This window comes from Canis lupus, chromosome 18 (genome assembly GCF_011100685.1).
Source record: "Canis lupus familiaris isolate Mischka breed German Shepherd chromosome 18, alternate assembly UU_Cfam_GSD_1.0, whole genome shotgun sequence".
Lineage (NCBI taxonomy): Eukaryota > Metazoa > Chordata > Mammalia > Carnivora > Canidae > Canis > Canis lupus.
The window spans coordinates 4,540,251-4,568,210 of record NC_049239.1 but is presented as its reverse complement, the minus strand read 5'-3'; the positions used below and the strand labels follow the sequence as shown (position 1 = coordinate 4,568,210).

The following is a 27,960-nucleotide window of genomic DNA, read 5'->3' as shown; positions in this document are numbered from 1 at the left end:
ATATGATAGATAATATTTTATATGACCATATAATTATATATTAATATAATTTATATTTTATGTAATATGCATATTTGTTGAGGACAATGAAATATAGTTATGAAATAATTTGAATTTGATTGTGTAAAGACATCCAGTTCTGGGGTACCGGGTGGGTCAGTCACTTAAGCATCTGCTCAGGTCATGATCTCAGGGTCCTTGGGATAGAGTCCTGCGTTGAGCTCCTGCTCATCAGGGAGTCTGCTTCTCCTTCTCCCTCTACTGCTGCCCCTGCTTGTGCTTTCTCTCTCTGTCAAATAAGTAAAGAAAATCTTTAAAAATAAATAAATACATCCAGTTCTAACAATGCAAATAAATATATTTCTTTTCTTTCTCTTTTCTTTCAAGAGGTAAATATTTGAACTTCACTAAAATTTATTTCTCTTGGACATAATTTTTTCAAAAATTTTGTTTGTTCATAGCTCTAAAGATTACAAATCTCCCATATTTCTGATGCATATATTCTTACCTTAGATATGTACATGAGTACATTATTAATGTACTCAATTTGTAGTATCTTCTGAATTATTTAATCTTTCACGGTGTTTTTTTTCTTTCATTTTTGTCCACTAATTTACATTGTTTTAAATTTGCATTTTAATACAGGAGGGTAATCATCTTTTCCTCCTTTTTAAGTTCCTGAAAAAAAATGTATCCCTTTAACTTAGAATTAGTGAGAGTAAGGGCACGTTTTATGTTTGACACTTTTTCAGTTATTATACCATTTAAATTGAATTGCTATTCAAAATACCTTTGAATATATTCAGGTGATTGAGCAAGACAAACAGATTAAAGCTGCCATTTTGAAATATAATTCCAGCAGCAGTTGGAGGAAGAGTGTTGATATTTGAAATGCTACTTGGAATGGCAGGGACACTTCTAAATCAGAAGGGATGCAGGACCTGAATGTAGAAGCAAGTCTTTGGAGGCTCCTGGCTGAGAAACACACCATGTGAATCTTTGAATTACTGCATTTTTGGAAGATTCAGGGTGGTCCTAGCAAAATATCTGAGGAAAATTTCAATGAACTGTTGTTTAGTAAGGGATTATTTAAATATTGTAACTGCTTTGAGGGCCTTGGTGATGGGTGTTTGGTAGAGAGAAACCCAGTGGAGTAGTGAATGAGAAAAAGTACATTAATTGAACTTGGAGGAAAAAAAAAAAACATAAATTTTTGAATCCTGGAAAAAAAAAATTTTTATTTTAATCTACATCATCATTAGAGTCCATATATATCACACACAACAGGATCGTTTTCTATCTTCACATTCACATAGTACTTATGGCTTTCATGTTGTTGATGGATTTTTAAAAATACAGAACCATTAGTTGTAATGCAGGGCTTAAAAAAAAGCTTGAAACATATTTTGTGTCCTATATGCGTGCAGAGAGCTTTGACTTCCTGTGTTTTAAAGAAAGTAACTGCTAGCATCTTGTACAGCTGATCATTTCAGTCACATTTCTGCCTAACTTTAATTAAAATTTTATTCAAAGATATGGATTATTTCATGAAGATTCATTTTAGTGAAAGGGTGTTTTAGGAGTTCAGGACATTCAAAATGTTAGAATTTCATCCAGAAATGGTCAGCAAAATTTACATCATATTTGGCAATCTTGATGGTAAATCCCTGGTGCACTATAAGGTTTGCTCTTTCCTAGAATCTGTGAAGTAGAACCAGAAGCATTTTTATTACTCTAAACAAGTCTGTAGGGCATGTGACAAATATTTCTACAATGATTATGGGCCAACTATCAAAACCCCTTTGTATTACCTCTGAGGATTTCCCTCTAAGGGAATTGACAACTACATAAACATAAGAAAAATCACCTATAGAACCATTTGGTATCAAATATCCGCTCTACTTCATCAGCTATGTCATCTTGTAACCAAAGAGGAAAAGGCAATTACTTCCATAGTCATGAAAACTACTGAAGTAGAGATGTCTGGGCTGTTTAAAACACCTCACAAGTCCCAGTGCATATTCTGAGTAGATGGCTATGTGTATAACCTGCTCTGTTCATGGGTTGTGCTATGAGTTACAGAGATTCTATGAAAGGATGAATTGTGCTTTCTCCTAATTTCTGTTTTACTCTCTCTGGTTCTATTTAGTGTCTTAATTTTTAGATTATAAATGTTTTATACAGTTGTGGACTATAAAATGAGGGTTGTGTATAAAATAATGAAAAAGTATTACAAATTTTTGTGAATATCTGCTCGTGATAACCTATTAATATACATTTTATAAAATAATTTAAAAATTATGTTGAGAAAATATTTCTAACAACTAAAAAAGTAGCAAAATCAATATGACTCCTGGGAATTTGGAGATGACTGTGATCTATGTAGGTTAGGGGTGGGTAGAGATGTGTGGGAGTTTAAGGAAAAAAAAATACCTTGAAAAAGGTAGTACTGAAGCTGTTCTCTTAAAATTCAGCCTTTCTGTTGATGGAGAGGAATAAGAAATACACTAAAGCCAGAGACTTGGTGTTGGAAAACAGAAAGGAGGTAATATGAATTGCGTCAAGACCTGAGAGGGAGCATTAGGCAGTGCTCAATATTATTGGAATTCAGCCAGTACCAGGTTGTACAGGGCTTTCACTGACAGTGTAAAGGGTTATGATTTTATATCACAGGCTTTGCAGAACAGATGGCATTTTTGAGCAGTGAAGCGTCAAGCTGAAAATATAGTTTATTCATATTTTTAATGTACCCAGAAAGATTTCTTGTGCCTATTTCCTCAAGTTATTGGTTTGTTAGCTTCACTGGTTGCCATGAGGCTAGGATTTGGGGAATTATCTCTACACACAGCTTTTCATTTTGGCAATGTAATATTGTTTAGTCTTAAACCCAATTAGCATGCTTGAAAAAATATATATGCATGTATATGTATATATACACATACATTCAACTTTATGCACATGACACCGAAATTTGTATCTCCAGCAAAGTTTTCTGTGTTACCAATACATATCAGTGATTGTTTATTCAACAATATGAAAGTGAATATGTCTAAAAAGAAAGTCATGATTTTTGACATCTCAGTGAATGGTACCATCATCTATCCGTTGGGTTAAGCAAGTCTCTGGGAGTTATCTCTCTCCTTCACTTGGTATCCCCATATTTAAGTGAGTTCTCCAGATTTTATCTACTACATTTTCCTAGTTATATTTGCTTCCTTCCATATATAATGATGCCATCTTTGTCCAATCTACTTTTATCTCCAGCCTGGAATACTGCAATGACCTTTCAATTGTTTTTCAGCTGTGTCCCTTTTTATTCTTTTAATTTATTTAAAGTGAGAGAGAGCTTGAAGCAAGACACATATCCCCATCTTTCTTAGGACCTCTTGGTGGTTTATCATTTGATTAAGTATAAGGTCAAAGTAGTTTATAGAAGGCTTCAGGTTCTGTACACTTAGCCATGACTATATCTTTAACTAAACTCCATAAATATATCTATGTCTCTTTTTTTGTTCTTTAAAAGTAACATGTGCACTCTGCCAGTTGCTTTCTCTGTCCATAGCAAATGTTATTTATACTTCCTCCTCTTTTCTAACAATACCATTTTATCCTCTAATAAATCTTTTTATATCTTAGTTCCTATCACTTAATTAAACCACCCCTGAAACATCCATTAAACTGATTAGAATTCTGTTTATACTTTATAGATCTTATCTCAATATATAGCTATCCACTTACAATATAGTAAACCCAATATCTTGTGGATTTGTTTACTGTCTTCTTCTTTTGTTCATAAACTTTTTTATTTTCTTTATCAGATAGAGCAATTATCACAGGGACAGCCATCTAGAAGATATTTAGTAAATATGGTTGGAGGTATAAACAATGGTAAGATGAATCAAAAGCACAGAAATGATAAAATGTCTGAAGAAATATTGATTCTTTTGGGAGCCAGGGAAGTCAAATCCATTTTGATTTCTGGCCTAACATATTCAAGAGTATGATTTACCTGCACATGAAACAAATTATAGTCATGCATGAAGGACTGCTCAGTCCTTATTAATAACGTCCAATGACATTGAAACAGCTTGAAAAATCTTAAAAAATCCATGGAGTATCCAAACCCTGAATTTCATATGCTTACACTCCATGGAGACATATATCAGGTAATAAAATATTTCCATATATAAATCAAGTTTTGATTCAATAGATTGTTAAACTGTATTCTGGAGCCAACATGAAAAGCATAAGCCCTAATGTAGGTAAAGCAATCCCACAGTACAGGAATAACTTTCTTTTTTTTTTTTTTTTTTCAGGAATAACTTTCTAACATACCTTTTTAAGCACTCATAGAACATTACTGCAGGCATAATTCTTAAATTAATATATATTTATTAATGGAATCATCGATACTTAGTTGCTGTTTCTAAAATATCTATGGAGATCTTAGAGCTTATACTTATATTAATCATATATATTGCTAATATTGTATATATCACTTTTGAATTTCATTTTTATGTAAGTACCATTTTTATGTAAGAGCAGGGATCGTTGTCTATTTTGTCCATTACTGCTTTGCCAGTACCTAAAAAACTGACAGATACATAATAGTTGTTAGTTGTTGAATAAAATTATTTAAATTACGTAATTGTGTTTGCGTGTGCATGAGCATTTATTCATATTGCACTAACTGATTGTGACTACGATGTGCAAGAAAGTATGTCCAGCACTAATGATGAGACAGATACCCATGCCTTATCTACCCTCAGGGAATTCCAAATTAAGTGGGGAGATTATAATGCATTAATATTGGAGAAAATGATATGCTCAATTTTGTGAGAGGTGCTGGGAAGTATTATTTGGGGAGGAAACAACTGAAATGCACATTGAGGGAAAGAAAAGAAGACAAGGATAAATTATGTTGGGGTACCTAGGTGGCTCAGCAATTGGCCCAGGGCATGAACCTAGAGCTTTGGGATCGAGTCCCACATCAGGCTCCCTGCATGGAGCCTGCTTCTCTCTCTGCCTATGTCTCTGTCTCTGTCTGTCTGTCTCTCTCTCTCTCTGTTTCATTAATAAATAAATAAAATCTTTAAAAAAATGGATAAATTATGTCTTGAGAGGAGGAACAGTGAAGATGAATGGTTCATTCAAGCAAGAATTGATTGTTTAAGGAACCACATGAGATCTGCTCTTGAGGTTCCTGACACTGAAGAGGCATGGCCAGATTGGGGTTGTATAAAACTCATGAGAATGCTGGTGATGGTTCAGACCTTGACCTTGTGGAGCAGAATATGGAGGCAGATATAACAGTGAAGATACTATTGAAATGACTCAGGCAAGAAAGGATGCTGGTCTGGGTGGAAGCAATCAGTCTTGGGACAAAAAATGAATAGATTAGATTCAAGATAAATGAAGGGAAAAGACTGATCAAGTTTAGGGATGATTTATATGTAGGTTTCAGGTAGGAAAAGGGAGAGTTACAAAAGTTTTATTATAATTACAGAAATAGTTCCAACAACCAAAATTAAGCATATGAGTGGGGATTATTTCCTAGATTACTTCTAATTCTCTAAAATGAAAAGTACCCCAGGTCTCATCTTTATAATGACTGAGCTATTGAAAATGAAGCCGACCTTGAAGAAATAGCCATTTTCATGGTGTTTTTTATAACAAAAAGTCCCAAATAATTTTTCAAGGCACAGTGTGAAATTTACAGACACACAGTAAAAGATATTATCACTTGTTTTGTTTGTTTGCTTACTTTGAGGTAGAGGGAGATTTTTGTGTAATTATGTACTTTTCATATTATATAATAATTTTACCTCAGTACTCAGCTGCCTTAGTCATCCCCAAAAAATTCTAAGATTTTATTTATTTTTATTTATTTTTTAGATATTTTATTTATTTATTCACGAGAGACACAGAGAGAGAGAGAGAGAGAGAGAGAGGCAGAGGGAGAAGCAGGCTCCATGCAAGGAGCTTGACGTGGAACTTCGGGCCTCCAGGATCAGGGCTGAAGGTGGCGCTAAACCACTAAGCCACCAGGGCTGCCCCAAAATTCTAAGTTTTTAAATGTCAACCTTTAACTTAGTATTTAATAACTTATTATAGTTTAATAATCTTAACTGAATATAGCCTAATTTATTCATTCACTGAAATGTATTAAGTTATATGCCTAAAAGCAGTAGGTGCCACAGTACAAAGAAAACATATATTCTTGGAATTCAAGGGTTTTACAACTAGTGGAAGACATAATAATAATAATAATAATAATAATAATAATAGTAATAATAATAATTGAATTAAAATTCTACAGGTAAAATTACCAAAATTAAGTAAAAAACTTAATTTTGTCTGAAGGAAGGAATGATTAACATTGTTAAGGCGAAGAAAATATTCTTTATAGAGGAGATTCTTTTAGAGCTATATGTAGTAAAGATAACTTTCAGTAGGTATTTACCTGGCTCATAATAGGGAAGTGGTGGGGCATTCCATGACTCCAAATGGGCCACAGCAGGTAGAGAAATGCAACACTGTAAAGTGTTAGAGCAGTTAAAAGAATATGGAAGATGTCCTAATAAAATGAACTTAATTTATACATAAATTTTATTACTTTTTTCTAAGAATCCACAAAATACTTAATCAGAACATTATTATTCCATCCTCACTAAATACTTTGCTATTACCATTCGACATATGTGATACCCGATACGTTAAATACAACTTTACATTTTTATTTAATTTGATTAAGAAAAATAAGCAACTCTTATCTTTTCTATCGTGTTCATTTTACTCAGATATTTTCCTTTTGATGAAATTCATATTTGCCTTATAATTATATTAACAAAATGAGGGACTTATATTATGTGCCTTACTTTACTATTAGTGATAAATCTCTTTGTGTATCATAGGAAAATTGCAGTGCAAATATAAGCCTTCAGGAGTGATAACCCCTAATTAAAATATTATCTAGAAGAAGTGGCACAGTACAGGACCTTAGGCTTCCCCATCTCATAAATACAACTAAATAACTATCAATTCATTCTAAATACCTTAGAAAACAACCTGAAGAGTGAAGGGAAACTCCACAACCTGAAGAGTGAAGGGAAACTCCACAACTGTAGAGAAGAAGCTACATCAAAGAGAGTAGAAAGGGCAGAGATGTGGCTTGGGAGAGAAAGAGAGCATGGCTTCTGAAAGAGATCACTGGGACCTGTGGTACATGGAAAAGAGTAAGAGACAGACTAGCACAGGGCCCACACAGAGAAGATGAATCCCCATAGCAATAGGTATTGAAAATGAGAGGGGCCGAATTTCATGATTTCTTGCAACCAACAGGACTTAAAGCCTGGAGTTTTAAAGGACGGGGCGCTTGACTCAGGGAGAACCCAGAGGTATTGCAGCTACTTTTGGAGAGAAGTCAGGGAAAACAGCCCGTGGACATACTCTGTGTCAACAGTGATCTGAAGAATGCCTGATGAGCACAGTTAGGAGGCTATTTGCTCATCTCATAGGATATCCCAGATAAGCAGCATTCAAGGAGATACCTCCCTGGAAACAAAGGACCTGGGAGGTGTTATTTCATTCCCTCAACCCTCAGCACAAACACAGACCTACCTGCAGGAACCAGAACAGTGCCAACATTCACTATCTAACTTGCTTACACCAAACCCTGATCCCCCCACATTTTGGTGAACTGCCCTTCCCAGTCACACTTGTCCCAGTCCCAGCATAGCGGGCCCTCTTTCATAGACGACTGGTCAAAACCCTTACCAATAGTGCATCTCCTGACTCAGGAGTTTTGCAGAGCCTCAGTTCTGGCATCAGAGGTGAAGTTCTTATTGCACAAGCAGACCAGAGCACACATAGTTAACATGTACCACATGCAAGCCAAGAACCAAAAACTTTCCAGAGCAGACAAAAAGAGCTTCTGCAGATGACTGGGCTGAAGGATAAAGTGGCTAGGATGCAAAAGCAGAGTTCACAGAGCAAACATTGGAGACACTCGTTGAAGCACCAGACCCTGAGAAAAAGGAGTCACTACATGCAGGGTGCTACAGGTTCATTACCCTCAAAAACAGGAAAAATAGCTTGGCTTCACAGACACGAGAACAAAGACTTACACAAAATGAGAAGACAGAAAAAATTGTCCCAAATTAAAGAATAGGACAAGGCATGGCCAGAGATGTAAGTGAAACAGATATAAATAATATGCCTGATTGATTATTTAAGGTAATGATCATAAGGATACTTGCTGGACCTTAGAAGAGTGAGACCTTTAACACAGATATAGATAAAGGACTCAATAAATGAAATGAAAGACACAATTAACGGGATGAACAGCAGGTTGGAAATGCAGAGGAAGAAATTAAGGATCCAGAAGACAGAGTAATGGAAAGTAAACAAGCTGAATAATAGAGATAAAAAAAATTATGCAAAATGTGATTAGATTTAGGGAACTCAGTGACTTCATCAAGGGAAATAACATTTGTATTACTGGAGTTCCAAAGAAGAGAGAAAAGGGGTTGAGAATTTATATGAAGAAATAATAGCTGAAAACTCCCTTAATCTAGGGAATGTAGCAGATATCCAAATCCAGAAGGCACAGATAACTTTTAACAAAATCAAGAAAAGTAGATCTATGCCAAGACGTTGAAATTACATTGACAAAATATATTAATAAAGAAAAAAATTTAAAGCAGCAAGAGAAAAAGATCATAGTAACATACAAGGGAGATCTCATTAGGTCTTGCAAGGAATTTTTCAGCAGAAACTTTCCATTCAGAAAAGAGTAGTATGGTATATCCAAAGTGCTGAATGGGAAAATCTGCAGCTAAGAATAATCTACACTCAAATAGAAGAGAAAAAGATAGATAGATAGATAGATAGATAGATAGATAGATAGATAGATAAAGATGGGGTGGCGGGGAGGTGATAATTTCCCAGACCAAAAAGAAAAAAAAATAATAAAGATGAAGTCAAGCAGTTCATGATCATTAAGCCAACTAGTTTCTTTTCTTTTTTTTTTTTTTAAGATTTTATTTATTTATTCATGAGAGACACAGAAAGAGAGAGGCAGAGACACAGGCAGAGGGGGAAGCAGGCTCCATTCAGGGAGCCTGTTGGGGACTCAATCCCGGGTCTCCAGGATCAGGCCCTGGGCTGAGCCACCCGGGCTGCCCCCAACCATAGTCTTTAGCAAGTAAATGGGACTTTTTGAGTGGAAAGACCAAAAAGTGACAGCATCAAAGTAGAAAACACAAAACTATAAAAATGAGTATTTCTATTAAAAAAAAAGACTTCACAAATAACAGGATGTAAGATATGACAACATATATCTAAAACATGGGTAGGAGAGGAGTAAGGAATGGGTTGAAACTGAAATGCCCATCAATATAGACCCCTATATGCAAATGATGTTATTATATAAACTTAATTATAACCACAAAACATGAACCACTAATAAATATACAAGGAATAAAGAAAAAAAATTGAAATATATCACTAAAGAAGATCAGCAAACCATGAAAGAAAGACAAGAAGGTATCAGAGAAAACCTTCAGGAACAACCACAAAACAAATAATAAAATCACAATAAATATGCATCCATCAAAAATTGCTTTGAATGTAAATTGATCAAATGGTCCAATCAATAGACCTAGAATGGGTTGGTGACATAATGGATTAAAAAAATAAATAATTAATAATAATAATAATAATAATAAAAGCATCCCTATGCTTCTTACAGGAGACTCATTTTAGACCTGAGACAATTACGGATTGAAAGTAAGGCAATAGAGAAACATCTATCGTGTAAATGGATGACAAAAGAAAGCTACACTAACAGTTCTTATATTAGATATGGTAGACTTTAATACAAAATAGACTTTAAACAGACTCTAATAAGAGAAAAGGAGACTATCTAATCATAAAGGGGACAATTCAACAAGGTGATATAATAATTATAAATATTTGTGTATCCAATATGAAAACACTCAAATATGTAAAACAACAAACATAAAGGAACTAATTGATAATAATGCAATAATAGTAGAGAACTTTAACAATCCACTTACATCAATGGACAGATTACCTAAACAGAAAATCAATAAGGAGGCAATGGCTTTGAATAACACACATAAACAGATGGATTTAAATATATATTCAGAATATCCCATCTTAAAACAGCAGAACACACCTTCCTTTTGAGTGCATTGAAACATTCACCAGAATAGATCATGTATTAGGCCACAAAACAAGTCTCAATACATTCATGAAGACTGATGCCATACTATGAAACTTTCCTGATCAGAATGCTATGAAATTAGAAGTACCCCATGAGAATAAATTTGGAAAGATCACAAATACGTGGAGATTAAATAACATGCTACTAAGCAATGAATGGATCAACCAGGAAATAAAAGAATAAATTAAAAAAAAAAAAACTACATAGAAACAAATGAAAATGAAAACAACAGCTCAAAATCTTTGAGATGCAGCAGAAGTGGTTCTAAGAGAGAAGTTTATACCATTACAAACTTACCTCAAGAAGCAAGAAAAATCTGAAATAAACAAATCAAAGTTATACCTTAGGAAGCTTGAAGAAGCATAACAAACAAAACCTAAAACCACCAGATGGAAGGAAATAATAAAGATTGGAATAGAAATAAGTGATACAGAAACAAACAAAAAATAGAACATACTAATGAATTGAGAACAGATCAACAAATTTGATCTAGCTAAACCTCTAGCTAGACATAACAATAACAAAGAGAAAAGATATAAATAATAAAAAAAAACACACAGAGAGAAGAAATAATAGCCAGAACCACAGAAATACAAATAATTATAAGAGAATATTATGAAAAACTATATGCCAGTGTTTGCTTCAGCAGCACATATATTAAATAACTACATGCCAACCAATTAGAAAAGCTAGAAGAAACGGATAAATTCCTAGAGACATAAAATATATAAACTACCAAAACTGAAACAGGAAGAAATAGAAAACTTGAACAGACTAATTACCAGCAAATAAATTGAATCAGTAATTAAAGAACTCCCAGCAAACAAAATCCAGACCAGATGGCTTCACAAGAAAACTCCACCATTTAATGAAGTAGCAATACCTATTCTTCTAAAATTATTCCCTAAAAATAGAAATAGAAAGAAAACTTTCAAACTTATCTATGAGGCCACCATTACCCTGATGCCCAAGCCAGATAAGATACCACTATAAAAGGCTAATATCCCTGGTGACATAGACACAAAAATTCTCAATAAAATATTTGCAAATGAAATTCAATAATAAAAATCACTCACCAGACTCCAGTGGGATTTATTCCTTGACTGCAAGGTGATTCACTATTGACAAATCAATCACATGATTTATCATGTCAATAAGAGAGAGGATAAAACCGTACGGGCACTTCAATAGATGCAGAAAAACAATTCAACGAAGTACAGCATCCATTCATGGAAAAACTCTCAACAAAGGTTTAGAGGGAACATATCACCACATAATAAAGACCACGTATAAAAATCTACAGCTAACATTATCCTTAATGGGGAAAAACTGAGTTTTTCTCCTAAGACCAGGAACGAGATAAGGATGTCCACCCTCACCACTTCTATTCATCATAGTACTAGAAGTCCTACCCAGGGAATTCAGACAACAAAATGAAATAAAAGGAAACCAAATCAGCAAGAAAGAAGTAAAACTTTCACTATGCACAGATGAAATGATACTATATAAAAAAATCTAAAAGATTCCACCAAGAAACTGCTAGAACTGATAAATTCAGTAAAGTAACAAGATACAAAATCAATGTACAGAAATCTATTGCATTTCTATATAATAATGAAGCAGCAGAAAGAGAAAATAAGAAAACAATCTCATTTATAATTGCACCAGAAAACAGTAACATACCTAGAAGAAACTTCAAGAAAGAGCTGAAAGATTATAATCTAAAAACTGTAGAACTTTGTTGAAAATTTGAAGATGAGAAAAAGAAGTGGGAAGACATCCTGTGCTCATGGAATGGAAGAACAGATATTATTAAAATGTCTAGACTACCTAAAGGGATCTACACATTGGTGAAATCCCTATCAAAATACCAATGGCATTTTTCACAGAACTAGAATAAACAATCCTAAAATTTATATGGAACCACAAAAGGCCTCCAATAGCCAAGCAACCTTGAAAAGAAAAGCAAAGCTGAAAAAAAAAAAAAAAAAAAAAGAGAAAAGCAAAGCTGGAGTTAAAACAATTCTGGACTTCAAGTTATATTATGAGGTTGTATTAATCAAGAGAGTATGGTACTGGCACAAAAATAGACACATAGATCAATAGAATAGAATAGAGAGTCCAGAAATAAACCCACAAGTACATGGCCAATTAATTTTTAACAAAGCCAGAAAGAATATCCAATGGGAAAAAGACAGTGCCTTCAACAAACGGTATTGAAAAAACTGGACAGCAGCATGCAAAAGAATGAAACTGGACCACTCTCTTACACCATACAGAAAAATAAAGCCAAAATTGGTGAAAGACCTAAAAGTGAGACCGGAAACCATAAAAATCCTAGAGGAGGGCACAGGTAGTAACTTCTCTGACATTTCCCATAACATTTTTTGTGGACAGTTCTCCTTATACATGCGAAACAAAGGCAAAAATAAACCATTGGGACTACATCAAAATAAAAAAAGCTTCCGCTCAGTTCAGGGAGCAATCAACAAAACTAAAAGGGAACCTACTGAATGTGAGATATTTTATTTGCAAATGAAATATCTAATAAAGGGATAGTATCTAAGATGTATAAAAACGTGTAAAATTCAACACACAAAAAGCAAGTAATTCAATTAAAACTGGGCAGAAGATATGAACAGAGATTTTCCCAAAGAAGACATGCAGATGATCAATACATGGAAAGTCTTTCAACATCACTCACCGTCAGGGCAATGCAAATCAAAACAACCATGAAATATCATCTCACTCCTGTCAGAGTGACTAAAATCAATAACACAAGAAGCAAAAGATGTTGAAGAGGATGCAGAGAAAGGGGAACCCTCTTGCACTGTTGGTGGGAATGCAAACTGGTGCAACCAGTCTGGAACCAGTCTGGAAAATAGTATGGAGGTTCCTTGAGAAATTAAAAATACAACTACTCTGTCATCCAGCAATTGTACTATTGGGTATTTATGCAATGATACAAAAACAGTAATTCACAGGATACATGCTCCCGTATGTTTATAGCAGCATAATCTACAATAGTCAAATTATGGAAGCACACTGATTGTTGAATGAAAAAGGAACATGCGGTGTATATCTGTATCTATGCCTACATCTACATATATGTAATAAAATATATATATATATATAGACTATTATTCAGACAAAAAAGAATGAAATCTTGCCATTTGCAATGACATGGATGGAGCTAGAAAGTATTATGCTAAGTGAAATAAGTCAGTCAGAGGTAGACACGTACCATACAATTTCATTCATATGTGGAATTTAAGAAACAAAACAAAGCAAGCAAAGTGGAAAAAAAAAGAGAAAGAGACAATCAAGAAACAGACTCTTAATTATACAACAACAAACTGAAGGTTACCAGAGGGGTGATGGGTGGGGGGATGGATGAAGAGTGATGGGGATTAAACATACACTCCTCTTGATGAGCACTAAGTAATATATGGGATTGCTGAAATCACTGCATTGTACATCTGAGACAAACATAACACTGTATGTTAACTACACTAGAATTAAAATAAAAACTTAAAAAAAAATGTTATGTAAGGATATTTCATATTTCAGTTGAACTAAGTGTTTTCCTGGTTTCCAGGGAACTTGGCATGGCACCTAAGCAGTGAAGCAGTCCTCGTGCCTGGATTTGCACATCAGCAATTTTTCCAAACTTGATTTTGGTACTTATCATTACTAAATTGAATTAGACATTTCTTAAACTATGTCTAACAGGAATGCAAGAAAGAAAGCTAGTTTGAACTCTGCTTCTGGTGCCAACAGCATTATATAATGAGGTAAACACTGGTAATTGTGTTTAGTTCAATAACACTTTTAATTATGGTTGAGCTCTCCTTCAGAGTCTATGGATTTTACTGATGCAAAATAAACAGCTGAAAGTCAAATGAAGGCAGCCTCATGGATTTCTATTGCCTAATTAAAGTACAGACACATTGCTTTTCCCATTGTGGCCCTAAGCAAAATAAGCTTGTTGCTCATAGTTTCATAGCCAAAATCCTTTTTGTTTAAGTATGAGACTAACAAAATTATAACTTGAGTTTCTGTATATCCTGCATACTTATCTTTGGGTCTGGAACGTAACAGGTACTTGATTCATTTCTGTTGAATGAAGAAAATGATGCTAAAATTAACCTAAAAAGCCAAGTTAGTATGATGTGTTGGTTTGTGCTGATTTTGACTATTTCTAGAAACAGACAGTAAAGGGTTAATGACTTCTATTTTCAGAACTAATTTTCTTCATGTCTTTCCATTTTTAACTCATTAAATTTCCCCACAACCTCCTCCATGTGCATTCTAAAAATGATAAATGGGGAAGAATATTAATGCTCCTGGGCCTGCTAATCTCCTGCCTTCTGGCAACATTTATTTCCTTTAGAGAGTTTCATCCATATTTGCTAAATACATAGTGACAAAATAAATCAATGACAAAATTAATTGGAATCAATCGTAGGCTTTTTTGTTCATCCCCCAGTGGTCCCCCCGCTTCCTGTGAGAAGGGCCATTTCAAAGGAAAGACAACATTGATCATGTACGTTTATACTTTCGCTCCAATATTTCTGAATGCAACATGACAAAGGAAATGATGTAAAACCAATGAAAAGATGATATTCACACTTTTGTGTGTTTGTTTTTATGCTTCAGGTTTGGGTCTTAAGCATCTGGGACCAAGAGAAATAGCTAATTTCTAGAATACTGATGAAGGAAGTCAATTAATGGAATAAGGGTCTATAGAAACTATATAGAAAAGAATCAAGTGCCTGCATTTTCTGAAGTACTGAGAAATGTAAAACATTTAATCTTTTGCTGCCTAAAGAATCTTCCTTAAATTCCTTCCATTTTTAACACAAATGGACATATATGTTGCCAGAATTTCTCCCTGGAAGATAACATTTCCTGCATCTGCAGCATCTGTAAGGAGGAGTTTACACAATAGGAAATTACCATTAAAACGTATAGCACTGTGACAAAATAAGCAAACAAGCCACTCAGAGATTACCAGATGATACAAAGAGAAATGAAGTTAGGATCAATAACACCTTTTTTTTTTTTTTTTTTAATTTTTCAAACTCAGAAGCTGCATGATCCCATCAGCTGCTGGGTATCTCCCCTTTCAACACAGTCACTGAGGAGAAAAATCTGTTCCAGTTTAGGAAGTTCTCTATCCCTATTTCCTCTGTTCATTCAGATATATTTTCTCTGAATCAACCTGTAGACCGTGTGTACTCAAGCAGATGTCATTCTTTAATGAATCAGAGCATATCCCATTTTATACTTAAAATATTTCAACATCAAAATTCAGAGTTTTTCTACATGAGAAGGGGATTAACCAAAATATTGACTGTAGATTTATATATGTAATTATATTATCCCAGTGGCTGTTAAATGTTAAGAGGTTTTCCACTTGTATAACAGATTAACATTTTCAGGATTTGTAACTGAATAACAACAATAAAAATTGCAAATGAATATATAGCTTTTATATTCTAATATGATGAATTCAAGAAATGTATCATTTTGATGGTGTTTGCTTTTGTGCAAAATAAGCTTTAGTTAAAAAATGTCATTTTTATTCTAGTGTTTCAGTGAATTATATATACTCTTTTCCTCACTGAAATCCAGTAAGGTTTCTCAGTGTTCCAATGTAATAAATATAGTACTCAACATGTGGCTCAATACAATCTGTTAAGCAGTCTGCAGGATGAAAAAACTGTGAAATGAAAAGAATACACACCAGAAATTTTAAAAAGGCTTAAACATTTTTTTTCTATCTCAATACAATTATATCACAGCACAGATGATTTTGTTTTGGCCTGAGTAAATCAGCTTCCATGAAGAAGATTGAGCCAGGTCCAGTCCTGTGATTTGCACATCTATCTCCTGATTTCTACAATCTCTACATCAGTAGAAGGATAGTCAAGAATAAAATTATGTGGTCGTTGCCTTACTGAATTAGTCTGAAACAAGTGTTTCTATGCCAACCCTATTTAGGGTCACAAGGTAATGAATTCCTATGAAATGGCTGAGAAGAAAGGATGAGGGAAATTAAATCTTTACAAAGCTGGGTTGCCATTACAGGTGTTTATGGGGGCAATGGGAGAGCATCTTTCACACAATGTACATGATATCAAAAGATCAAATATTCTGAAGGTAGTAGCTGGACCAGGAGCCAGGGAGATAGGAGGAATTATGTGCTGATACCTGGAAGGCGACTAGCAGGTTTCCAGAGCAATCCTTTAATCTTGACCCACCACAGCCCAAATCTCTATAAAACTTCAGGAACTCATCAAGTGTGAAGTGTTAGCACTAAATCATAGTACCATCTGATAAATATGTTGACTTTCCTTCTGGGCAATGATTAAATAAAGAGTAAAATGTGAGAAATACTTAGTGGAAAGGTTAAAAGGAGAGAGAAAGGGGTGTGCGTGTGTGTGTGTGTGTGTGTGTGTGTGTGTGTGTGTGTTAGGGAGAGAGTGAGACAGAAAAATAGGGAAGAGAAAGATGGCTCAGATAAATGACCAAAAAAAAAAAAAAATAGAAGAAAAAACATAAGGAATATAGATGGATACCTCGAGAGATATAAAATATTGGTACAAACAATGTCTAGAGAGCTAGAACCCAGAATCATGGCTCATGCATGTTTGAGTAGAAAAATAACAGAATATAAAAAGGATCTATTCAAGGAGCTACCATAATGCATGTCAAACATACACAAAGGCTATAGGAAGATTCCATTCACTTTTTTTTCAAAAAAAGAAAAAAGAATGCACTAACAAAAAATTATTTTCTCCCTAGAAGGTACTTAAATCCAGAATGGAAGAAACATTTGAAGCAACCTAAATGTTTCTTAATATGTGTCGTACCTAAGAAGGCCAGGTTCACAGTTAAACTAAGGCTGTGAGTGAATCTAACACCTGGCTTCAATGCAGTATACATCTCAAGTCCATTTATGTAGGAGTGAGAACAGTAATTTTCATCATTTTTTTCTTTTCCTTACTGAAACTTCTGTTAATAAGGCAGACAGTAATTTTAAAATACCTACTGGCATTCTCGAGAGAAAAATAGCTTTCAAGACTTTTGACTTATCTTAAATGCGCCAGCAATTGTTTACAACTCTACCATATAACTGTGTTTGCTTTAATATAATAATTTTCCATGGAGTGCAGTGGGCACTTCAGGAGGATATTTAGTACGTTTGAAAGTAAGGCCCAACATTACACATACCTAGGAATATTCCATCCAGCCTGAGACAAAAGATGTTAGTCTGTACATAATGAAATAATAAATTACCACTTTATCATTGAAAGGATTTTGATTGGTAGGCCAACATCTTAATCTGCCCTCATTTGCCTAATTCACAGTTAATTAATCTTTTGAGACTTTGGTTACTTTGTCTAAAGCATAATAAGGAAAATGTTGGACGCTTTTCTGGTATGCACTTTGTACTTTTTCCCATTGTAGCTGCTCTCGGTGCTGTCACCTTCCATGCAGCACCTTCCACATTCTTTTTTTTTTTTTTATGATAGTCACACACAAAGAGATAGAGAGAGAGGCAGAGACACAGGAAGAGGGAGAAGCAGGCTCCATGCACCAGGAGCCCGACGTGGGATTCGATCCTGGGTCTCCAGGATCGCGCCCTGGGCCAAAGGCAGGCGCTAAACCGCTGAACCACCCAGGGATCCCCCACCTTCCACATTCTACTCTCTACTCCGACACAACAACCAACAAGGCTTCCACAGAAAAATCCAAGACCATCTCCCCATGTTCAGGTCCTATTTTTTTACCCCCATTTCACAGAGGAGCACACCCCATAGCAAGTCATGGAACGTGAAGGGTGGCTTCATCCCAGGGAGGCAAATTCCAGAACTCAAACATGTGCTCCATTGTGATATGCAAGTAAAAAAACAAAAAAATGTCTATCCAGTAAGTGTCCATTCTCTGAATTGAACTAACATCCCTCAAAATCTAAAGTTGCTCTTCTTTCTACTGTGTGTGAGTGCTTGAAGTCATTTCAATGTACAAAAGTGTGAATGAAATCAATGGCTCTGCTTGGACAAGTTTGGATTGCTAGACTCTGAGCATGAGGTCACATTCAGCTGATTTCATATCACTACTAGCCTGGTGGTGATTTCAGGCCTACATCACTTTCTTTCTCACTTGCAGTTTTGAAAATTAATAAAAAGAAACCTCATTTAGAATAAAGTTGGGAAGACAGCAGGGAGAAGGCAATAGGGAGAGACCCACCTTGCAAATCCGTATTTTTCTATCCCAGCAGGATGAAGAAAGGCCTTCTCTTCTCGCTGGCAACAGCCCTGCCAATGAGAGATAGTCACAGCTTAGCCAAGGAGAAGCTGCTAGAACTCAACTCCCAGTTTATTCCGAAGGGCTTTTAGTTTACACACCGCCCCTCACAGCTCCCCCTTCCCTGTATAACAGGGGGTTTCTTTCTTTTGTTCTGTGGACTTGCCCATGGTTTTGCTGTAATTCGCGTGTCCCAGATCAGAATTGCCTGGTAGTCTTGAATAAATCCATTTTACTGATAAAATGACCTGGTGCCTTTAAGGTTAACATGGTCCACTTGGCCTGTTTAATAGATTTCAAAACGTCTCATTTTACCAGTTAGAAGCTAGGAGAATTTGAATTCAAGATGAAATTCAGGGATGTTAGGTTTCAGAAAATAAAGAAAAGAAAAACAAAATAAATCATGAAGCCAAGGAAAAGTTAAAGTATGGCTTTGGAACTACAGATGTGTTTTCAGGTGTTTTGTGATCTCAGCCTGAGAAGGCAGGAATTAGGACTTTTTTTTTTTTTTTGTCATCGTTCTTGGCAGGCCTTCGCTATTGAAAATCATGAGGGGTTGATTTCTTTGAGACCATAGATGTTTAATACCCTAGTGTATTAGTCCAGGCTAAATATTATTTAATATTTGCTTTATTCAATTAAATGCTTGTAAATAAAGTAGTAATGAAGAAATCCAAAATGACTGCAAAATTAGGCAATTTATGTAAACTAACACTTGAAAACTCCTATGGTGTTTTCTAGAGGATAATGATTTCAGCCTCAAAACAATGAGGATCTGTGATATTTACTTGAATTTCTCTTTTTTTTTTTTTCCTCCCAGGACAGTTGAATTACTTTTAGAGTGATCTTGTGGAAGCAAACAAACACACACAGAAATTTTAAAAGCTCCATTGATGATGGAATTAGAAATGGTATCTTTCCATTCTAGCTGTAATTCACATCATGACCTGGGTCAAGGCAATTAGCCAGACAGACACGGGTGCCATCTGAGGGAATCACATCTGGTCATGCTCACTAGTGCTAAGCTCTGCAGATTTTCCATGCCTCTTAGATTTGACTGTGGCACAGGGCAGAGACCACAGGCATTGCCTTCCTTGCCCTCTTCCAATTTCCTTGCTCACTTTCTCTTGCAATTTGCTGCCACAGATGGTATCTGATGAATGAAACTACCCAGTTACCAGTCCCCATATCCATTAATGCTACAATTAGCTCTCTGAGGCTAATGCTATGGAAAAACAATAAATACTGATTAATTCAGTTAGGTAACACAAAATGAGTTGGGACATTTTTCCAGATTAAATGATGGAACCAAGCTAAAGGATTTTATTTTCTTCTTTCCTAGTTTTGCTGCCTCCCTTTCATTATGTTCCTTATTAAATGGTAAGAAACATATCAGCTTACTCTGATTTGTCTGCTCATTATGTTAATGCCACTAAGAATTTCAAAACCATCACCTATATAGTACAATGAATAAGCATTTAAACTAACCTACTTCATAACTAGAATAGGCCAACATAGACAAGGCAAAACTAAGAGAAGGAGCAGAGAAATAATCAGACTTGAACGAAAGCAAAAAGGTTCATTGGGAAGATAGCTGCAGTAATATTCACATGTTTTTAGGATATGTATTGTACATATATCTCATTCATATAGGTAACTATTTCAATAGAAAATATGTGTCTTATGAGCATGAAATTAACTCAGGAATTAGTAAATAATTTGCATCAAACCATGTTCAAATATACTCTTTTTTTATTTTTATAAATTTATTTTTTATTGGTGTTCAATTTGCCAACATATAGAATAATACTCTTAATCTTAAAAGTGCATATACGATAATTATCTGCTTTCTCTTGTAAATTAATTTTAACAGAAAAAAGTGATGTGCTCTTGCACTGTCTTCATTTATAGAAATAAGAGCTGGTAGACTGGGCTTCCAGTCTTTTCAAAGGCTTGGGGAACAGTAAACTAGCTATCTCCTTGAGAAGTAACTAAGCAAGTGTGTTTGTTTCTACTACAAAGAATCTGTATTGAGAAGGTCCCTCTGTGAGATTTTCTTTGAGAACTGCAAGGTGGAATAAAGCCTTACATTTAAAGAAAGAGGAGTTTAAATAGATGTGATACTGCTCAAAATGTATTTCACTACATTTTTATGAGATTTTGAAAGAATAAGACTTTGTAGTTTATGTAACAAGAAGTAAGACCAGGGAAGGGTGAAGGAAATGTTGGGGCAAAGCTGTAAGTGCTTGATGGAGCATGTAAAATCCTGCTCTGTGTGGGCAAAGTAGATATGTAAAAATAGACATCATAGTTGAGTGGGTATTAGAGGCATCTTGAATGCACTAGAATTGTTTCTAGTTTATGGCTGTTACCGTGATGCTATTTTGATTTCTCTACATGTTTTCTGGTGAATATGCATATGCATTTTCTTAGGGTTTGTGTCCAGGAGTGTGATTTCTGGGCTAAAGAGCATTTATGCATATTCAACATTAGTAGATGCTATACACAGTTTTTCAAGGGAGTTGTATCAGTTTAAACTCCTGCCAGCAATGAATAAAGTCTCTTTGTCCATATGACACTCAATTTGTAACTATAATTTTTTAGACTTCTAGTATGGATATATAGTCTAATGACTGCTAAGTTTAATTTGCATTTCCTTGCAGGACGTGTGCCATTGAGCACGTTTGCATGTTTATCAGATGCACGAATCTCTCTTCTTTTCCTGTTAGATTTTCTGCTTTTTTCTTTGTCACGTGGAAAGGGTGTTATACATTCTGAATATGGTTCTTTGAAAATTTTATACATTACGAATATCTTCAATTCTATGCCTTGAAACTTTTACATTTAGTTCTGTGATCCATCCATCTTAAATTGATTTATTTATTTTATTTTATATTTTTCACTAAATTGATTTTTTAAAAAATATTTTACTTATTTATTTCATAGAGACAGAGCATGAGCAGGGGGGATAGCCAGAGGGAGAAGCAGACTTCCTGCTGAGCAGAGAGCCCAACACAGGGATGGATTCCAGGACCATGGGACCATGACCTGAGCTGAGGGCAGACACTTAACTAACTGAGCCCGCCCAGGTGATTTCACTTACGGTGGGAAGTAAGGGTCAGTATTCATTGGTCCAGCGTATTTACTAAGAAGACCACCTTTCTTATTGTATTGCAGTGATACTCTCTATATTTTTGTAGTTGTTATTTGATAGACTAGGTATAGGTGTTAGAGTATGCAATTAGGCTTTAACAGGATGCCTGGAGACCAGCAGAGGGGAAGAGTAGGCCTGCTATTAGGAAAGTTAGTAACCAGCCTGGAAGCATTTCACAAACAAAGCCACAAGAAACCAAACAGGTTTGGTTGTTTGGTTTGATCAAACCAAACAGGCCCAAGATAAGGCTGGGGACCCTGATCAAGTAAGGAAGAAGAAGTGTGAGAGCCTGCTCCCAAAGAAATCCCCTCCTCAAACAATATTTCACCCCTTAGTTAACAACTGTCAATAAAAGATAGAGACCCAAACTCAAGGTAGAGCTCTCCCTTAAGCTCACCCACTCTCACATCCTCAAGAGTGTCCTCTTTCTCTTTGATAAACACCTTACCTGCACCACCCAACTAGTGTATTGTCCGTCCTCTAATTCTTTCTTGAGATGAGACTAAAAGCCTCCAGTGACATATGAGCATGGGCTGGGCAGGGGCCTTTGGGCCCAGAGGTCTCCCCAGTCCATCAGTAACAAAGGTGTATGTGAAAGATTATTTCTAAAATTTATATCTTATTCCATATTTCCACTTATCTGTTCTGTACCTATACTTCACTGTCTTAACTACTTTCAATTTCAATTAAGTATCAATAAGTAGTGTGTAATTCCTTTATATTTCTTCTTTTTTAACACTGACTATTTTTATTCCATATCAACTTTAGTAATAGTTTTTCAATATCCACAAAATTAGGGACCTTGCCTTTTAAATTTGTTTATAGTTTAGAAAGATAAAATTTTATTTTTTATTATTAAAATCTGTAAGTCATAGTCCTAATGTCCGCTCCCTTTCATGACAAGAGATAGACTCTATATGTCTTAAGTAAAACATTTAATAACTTAGAGTTTCTCTGTTTTCTTTATTTACAAATCCAACCCAGTTATTTATTTCCAGTTTATTTTGGCTTAAAATGGAAAAGAAAGTAACAACTTCATGGTTTTCATAATTTCTATTCAGTTCTCCAAAGAATGTATCGAATAAGTCCATATATTACACATATTACCTGTCTTGTAATACTGTAAGTTTAAGAATTTGGAGAAGAAATGAGAATTTTAAAAGAAATTAGAGATAAAATATCTAGATATCTGTACAGTCATTACTAACTCAAATATTCTATGTTTATAAATGTAAACATACTGCATAGTTAAGAAAGTAAGAAACATTTGTCTTGATCAAGGTCGTAGAGCTTGTGAATGACCAAGTAAAAGAGCAAACTGCGCACACACACAAACACACAATTCCATGTGACTGTCACTGAGAAATTGTTTGCACTGATAAGATATATTGTGATATTAAAAATCAAGTTCAGTAAAAATGGCATATTTCTCCATTACAACTATAAACAGTGACCCTAGAATGAGTTAAAAAAGAGTTTTGAATTATATCAGTATTTAAACATTTTGAAATGAATAATTTCAGGTAGTACATTTAAAGAAATGGAAATTTTTCCTCATGAAATTTGAATATCAGAGTTTTTCTGCCTGAATTTGAGTGATTGATTTTTTCTAGCAACCATTCATGATCCTGGTTTTTATTAAATAGTCACATTATAGGATATCTTTGAAATTCTTTTGTTTATTTTAAAATTCTGAAAAAAAAAAAAAAAATAAAATAAAAAAAAAAAAAAAAAAAAAAAATTAAAAAAAAAAAAAAATAAAATAAAATTCTGGAGTCCCTGCTATAACTGAACAGCAATAAGGGGGCTATTTGTTACTAAAATATGATATTCTAATTCAGAGTCAGGATTTTTAAAATATTCTTAGTGGGCTTCTGCTCAATAGAGGGCTAAAATGAGAACCTTATAAAGAATTACTTCAACTGGTGGGGAGATGAGAAAATATATTTTCAGAAACAAGTATTAAACTTGTTTGGGGAGTGTTGAATAAGCTTTGTGGAACCTAAAATTTTTGTGTGTATATATAAAAGTTAAATTCAGTTTACTGCAAAAATGTAGCAGACAAATATCAGTGAGGCCTTTGGCTCTAAGGAGTGACTTCTGGGCTCAGCCTGGTCTTCTGCAGCCACACTAATGGATTAGGACTTGCCCCTTGAGGGAAGTGTTCACTTCAGGACAACCTTTGATTAACCTGCTCAGGTCAAAAATATCAAAAGAATAAACAGCGGCAGAGAAAATCAAATGTTCCTGTGGGAAAATACAGGAGCAAAGATCAAATTGACAGGGCTTTAGATTCTCAGATTCATCAGGCTTATGAAAGTTGAAAGTCACGAACCTTTTTAAAGTTGTGTTGCTGCAAGCTGTAGGGAGCATTTTCACAGAAAAAGTGGAGACTTCTTCCACTTGTGTTTGCCACTCGGGTCCACGGTGAGCACATCAATTCTCCATAATCCACGACTGGGTGATATCATGTCTCTTATCAATTTGTAAAGTGCTGACATGTTTTATTAATATGTTTCTAACTCTTCAGCCAATATATTAATGAAAAATGAGAAAATCAGACATGGCGGTGATCTCTGTTGCACCCTGCTTGATGAACCAATGCTGTAAATGTTCTCCTAGGCCACACTTTTAAAGTCTCTTTGCTAAGCCTCATTTCTGGGACGACTTGTGCATTTCTTAAAATCTTAATCCCCCTCCCGAAGAGTTACATTGCAATATGTGTGCTTTGTTTTCAAAATGTGCTCATTATTACTCAGAACTGAAAATGATGGATGAGAACACCAGCTAGTCGACTTGATAATGTTGACATGCTATTCTACGTTTTAGACACCCTCTGTAAACAAAGATAAAAGTAGATTTAATAAAAATCACTGCTCTCCTTTTAGAAATATTGCATTACAAAATAAATTAAGAGTAATTGGGGAACATTACCTGATCTTAATCTTAATGTAAGCATTTATTATGGTAATATGCATTAATTTCAAATTATTTTGATTGATCATTATGTGACAGGTTAACTATTTAATGTGAAAAATATATTTACAGCTCAATAAACATTCATATATACTCTACAAAAATCATCTATAAATTGGAAAACCCAGTGATATAAAAATGCATTAATGCATTGGTTCTTTCACTAGAAAGAGATTATAAAATACAATTAATTATGATATCACATCTATCTCCATTGAAACATATACTATGTAATTAAATTTCATTTATATTTTTTAATATATTTCATATATCTAGATTTGTATGTATGGCATATCAAATTCTGTTTAGAGGTCATATATATTTTTTTTTTCAAATTTAATTGCAAGATAGCTTATTTTGCAATTTGGAGTTTGAATATAATAATGTACGGCATTAGTTACCATTAGTCTTCTTGGAGATAAAGTAAATTATTTTTCATATGTAAAATTAAAATAATGCTTTTGAAATCAATAACAATTCCCTTTAGTCACTTATAATGATACAATAGTGGTTTTTAAATTATATCTATCATGCCTATCCACTTGTTTGCTTGTTGATTCTTCTTTCTTGACAGACAAGGTCATTTTCGCTCTTATCTATGTGCCAAGCCCCCGAGCTGCCTTTATGTCATGTCATGTCCTGGCTTTATGAGTGGATAAAGATTTTCAGTTTATAAAAGTATGAACATCCAAGTATTTCAGATTTAAGATAGTTTGTCCTTTACCTGTCATCAAAGTTTTGACTTGAACAGAAACTCTAATAAATGTATTATTTATTGTTTTCATCCATAAGGTCATTGGCTTGATCATTTTCCAAGATTCTAGTGCTTTTTACTTCATTTATTGGCTTTGCTATTATCTTGAAAGAACCAACCTATTTTTTGAAAACCTTAGGCTTATGGCTAGACAATGGTATCCAATACCTTTCTTTCAAAAACTTTTTGCCTGATCATTTCTTGGATTGTTTTTCATCTTTTCTTTTTTTTTTCTTCTACCCGTAGAGTGACAATAGTGAAATGAGGTATAGTCTACATAATGCTAGCCTTCTTCTAACATCTTCTCCTACCTGAAGCAAAGCAGTCTTGTTTATGTAAGTAGAACTTTCAGTTAGAGCTGCCAATAAAATATCAGCCATTTAACACTCAACCGCATCCTTCACTAATTTTCTTCACTTGAAACCGACTTCAGTCATATAGTAGCTGCTTCTTGCTTACTTGTTCCATTTCCAAACTAAAAATAATAAAAATGGTGTTATTATTTGATGTTATCCTTATGCAACTGATAAGCAAATAGTATTGTCTCCCAGTAAATCAGAATCCAAAAAAAAAGTTCACATCTTGAATCTGAAAAATAGAATATAATCTTTATATGGGCATATCATGTGCATACTGAAACATTTAGAAATATCACTAGCTGCCCAACTATCTTTTATGAGTTTGTGTTGATGCCAGGAATATTAAGTCTATGTTCATGTGTGAGAAAAGAGAAGAAAAGTAAAACCATGTCTCCAGTTCAGCCAAACTTTGAAACTGGGATGATATGCTGATATTTTTCTCTTAGTGCTGTCAGTTTTCAAGACACTGCACTGGGAATTCATATTGGAAATATTACTTGCTGGATTTTTTTGTATGGACTCTAATGAAATCATTACAAGGCACCTGCACAAGGGGCTCAGCCTAATTAACTTTATTTCCATGCAACCTTTCAACATTATCATGCCAGGATAATAAGAAATTACTTTTTTCCATCTATAGATGGTGGTAGCTGGCAAAACGCAGCTGCTCAATGAGGTTTGCAAGTGCATCGTCTCTAAGAGGAAGCAGAGAGACTAAAAACATAGCAATAAAAAGACTTGAAATATCAAAAACTGTAACTTTCTCTTATATTCTTATTTCCTCAAGCTCATTCGTTCACAAAATCCAAAAAGGAGGGGGCCACCTGGGTGGCTCAGTTGGTTTAAGCATTGGATTCTTGATTTTGGTTCTGGTTATAATCTCAGAGTTGTGGGATTGAGCCCCATGTAGAGCCTTCATGGGATTCTCTTACCCTCTCCTTCTGCCCCTCCCCACCAAAAGAAGAAAAAAAAAAAGCAAAAAGTGAAGGTTCTGTCAGATTCCTCCCTTTCCTAAACTGGATTTCCTTAACCTCTTCTACACATTGTACTGGCTGTTTCAGTAATCAGGAAGGAACCCTTGAGAGAAGCATGGAAACTCCTAAACACACAAATGATGGTGTCACTTCTTTCAGACCTCTTTGGTTTCCACTGAATATTCCAGTTTTCCGACACACCATATGGCATTGATTTAATGCATAATTACAGATACTACATCTCCTTCAGCTCTCATGACATTTTGGATACATTCAGTTAGAAGGTAGCTTCTCTGTTCTCTACTCTAATATCCTACTCAGTTCTTCCATAACTTGACCATGGCACTGTTAATGGTTCATTCGCTAGAAAAATCTGCATCTGGTTTTAGAATATTGTATGTGGGCCTACCTTAAATATTTATATTAGTCTTAACACAGGTGAATAAGGGAATGCTGGTATAGATCATCAAATGTCTATGGCTTCAGGCTTGAGAAGATATGTTGAAAATATAGAAATAAGTTTCTTTTGCACCAAGAGGTCTTAGGAAATATAAGTTTCCCAAAATAAATTGCAAAAATCCAATGATGAAAAAAAAAGAAATCCAATAATGAGAAATCCTAAAGAATTTACCTTCTATTCTGTATATTATATAATTCTGTACTAATGAATTCTTAATTGCAACCACCTAAAAGAAGGAACGAAGACAGAATAAAAAAGAAAGAGCAAGTTATAGCTCATTTATAGAGTGATACTCAGAAATAAATTTAATAGAGATCATCCTCTTAGAATTTATCAAGGCAAATAAACATTGTCCAAATAAATGTGCTTTAAGAGGTTGACCTCCAGTCAAGTTTTATTTCTCACTATCTTTGAATCGTTAACATCTATCCCTTTTATTATGTATGTGGCAACAAAAGCACTTAATATGAATTATTTTGTAAATCCTACAAAATAAGGACAATTGCAGCCATCATGTGCTTTTGACAGTATTAAATGACATGAAGAAGACGAAATACTTAGTACATAAGAACAATCTTACTATTATACATAATAAATCTAAAGCTGATATCATATAAATCACCAAATGTCATTAGAAGATAGAAGAATCGAGAATAAAATACAGAATTCCATAATATCAAATTCTAATGAAGGTAGATGACCAAGCTGTATTTTGTGG

General features: G+C 34.5%; 2 long non-coding RNA genes across 3 annotated transcripts in view; one reads left to right on the top strand and one right to left on the bottom strand.

Annotated features, from left to right (window-relative positions):
• LOC111090861 overlaps positions 1-27,960 on the top strand; it is a 71,503-nt gene that overhangs the window by 41,627 nt on the left and 1,916 nt on the right. The window contains exon 3 of one of the 2 annotated variants that reach the window (XR_005373035.1): positions 25,696-25,784. The exons of the other annotated variant lie outside the window; for it this stretch is intronic. This is a non-coding gene — a long non-coding RNA (uncharacterized LOC111090861). The remainder of the gene's footprint in view (positions 1-25,695; positions 25,785-27,960) is intronic. 2 annotated transcript variants of the gene reach the window in all.
• LOC119864154 lies at positions 92-27,960 on the bottom strand. Its single transcript, XR_005373033.1, has 7 exons — positions 27,865-27,960; positions 25,761-25,924; positions 24,055-24,555; positions 18,509-18,576; positions 6,464-6,536; positions 4,527-4,593; positions 92-289 (listed from the first exon to the last, which is right to left on the bottom strand). It is a non-coding gene; the product is annotated as an uncharacterized LOC119864154 (long non-coding RNA).